Genomic DNA, 2,414 nt, shown 5'->3' on the forward strand with positions numbered 1-2,414 from the left:
ACCCAGTGCTCTTAATATAAATATAAATATATATATATATATATATATATATATATATATATATATATATATATATATATATATAAAGATAAAATATTGGCAAAATACAAAGTTGTATGTACTGTAGCTCTCAAGAGACTTTGCCTTTGACATGAAATGCTTTAATACATTTAGAATCCATGCAAGGTCATTAAACAGAAGAAGTGAGAAGCTCTTGTTCGGTGTCACAGCGTTTGGTATGCACAGCATTTGTTTCATTCATTGCACTCCTGCCACTGTTTAAAACACTCAACCAAGTTAATCGTCTTGATATGGAATAGAAACCCGTAAAAGCATACAGTGACTGCTGAGGTGTGTCATTACGTTTATCTCACAAAATGTAACACAGCAAAACAAATTAAATGAATCATAAAAAAAACACACATTTACTTTCATCCTCAATGCGGTACAAGAAGTTAATTCAGCTTCTGTTCGTGCAATGAGAGCAACCTCTGCCCCCCAACCTTTTTTTTTTTTTTTTTTTTTTGGATAGCTCTCAAGGCCGACAGAAAAACTTGTATAACAGATTAAATATCTTTTCGTTGGTTATTCTGACGGTAGGAAAACATCAACGCATAACCGTCTATGGTAAAAACTAAAAAAAAAAGGTATTTTCTTTCTCTTTTGTTGCTCTACAGTATATAAACATCATCAAGCGTTGAACACTCAGCTCTCTTTCCCCGAGTCATTCAGAAATCATTGCAGCATTGATGCCATGAAAAAAAAAGAAAGTTAAGTGTACTGTGTTCCTGTGAATCATGCTGCTAGCAACGGCAAGATCACATTTTTGATGCTGATTAAATGCGTAACTTGAATCCACTGCAAGCATGAGCAAATTATAAAATGTGAATCTAATGTTTAGATTTAAATGCTTATTGAAGTTGATAAACAAGAGTGTGAACTGTGCCAGGTGTCATTTGCATACAAAATCATAAAGGTAGAGTGACAAAATGTATAATCAAGGTCTGAAGGGCGAATGTAAAATTTATTTGGAAGTAAATTAATGACAAATATCTCTGAAAGCATCCTGAAATGCCTGAAAGAAAAAAAAATGTTGTGCAACGTTTAATTTTTAAATGAATGTATTAGAAAAATAACTTCGGAAGCTGAATATTTACTATTGATTTTAATAATGCAATCGTGTGAAATACTGCTAACTAGATATGTTAAATGTACATAGCGTACATGGCAAAATATATAACCGTATTAATGAAATGCATTTTTTCCAATGATATTTTAGAAAATGTATGCTTCCATGAAGATCCTTTAACATTCGTGGAATCTTTCCACCGAACAAAATGTTCTTTTTTTAAGGTGCCCGTATTATGGATAGCTTCATATTTATGCAGTTGTTTTGTCCCCAACAACAGATTAACATGCATGCAAGGTCAAAAAAACACTTTCACTGTCTTATAATAAGCGTTTTATTTTTGCCTTATTTGGTCAAGGGCGTTCAATCGATTTGCTCAATGATTCACTTTTCAGAATCTGGGGTGATTGAAAGTAAATAAAATTCACTTAAAAAATGGTTGTTGGAAATGTTTGCTTAAAAACTGCGAGCAAATTTCAAAGTATTTATGTATGTATTTAATGTAGTGCAGTTCAACATGGTTTGTTTCAAAATACTTCTGTAATCTTCTGTATATAACATTTATAACTTAATCTAAAACCATCAGAGGACATAAAATGGTTTGATGTCGTCCTCGAGTGCCTCCTCGTATACTGTCTCCTCCTTTCAAAAACTGGTTTTAGCTCTACAGTTCTTTGGTTAAAATCTATAAATGAGATAATGTAGTGGGTTTACTCACCTAATGATCATTTATCTTTCATCTTTTACGTGCAGTGATGTTTTTCATTACGAATACAGTATGTGCGGCATTTTGATTGAAGCAGGGCTTCGGTCCATCTGTCAGAGCGATGAATCAAGCATTAGTCCTTTAAAACACATCAGTGTGCTCTGAAAAGGTCTACCATTGATTTGCTATGATCATGAGGGAGGAAACAGCGCAATTACTGGTAGAGGCCAGTTTAACCTTCAAAGTAAATACCGAGAAATAAACAGACAGTGCTGAAAATGTCATGAACTTTGAGCTTTTCAGAAGCATCTTGTACCTCGGCCTTAATAAGTAATGTCAACAAAGTCAGGTATGCCTTCGTCCGCCCGTCAGAGACGGTTGGAGAGCGTGATGGTGCATTAGGGTGTTATTCTTGAGCTTTTAAAAGGCCTATGAAAGCATCCGTATAACGGTCAACCAATATGAAGTTTTCAGTGGCTGGTGCAGAAGTTAATAACTAGAGATGGTGTTTCTCACGCTACTCAAGAATCCATATTTTGCCAATAAATAGAAGGATTTTAATGAAATTTGAACTCTTTC

The sequence above is a fragment of the Puntigrus tetrazona genome, chromosome 3 (assembly GCF_018831695.1).
Source record: "Puntigrus tetrazona isolate hp1 chromosome 3, ASM1883169v1, whole genome shotgun sequence".
Lineage (NCBI taxonomy): Eukaryota > Metazoa > Chordata > Actinopteri > Cypriniformes > Cyprinidae > Puntigrus > Puntigrus tetrazona.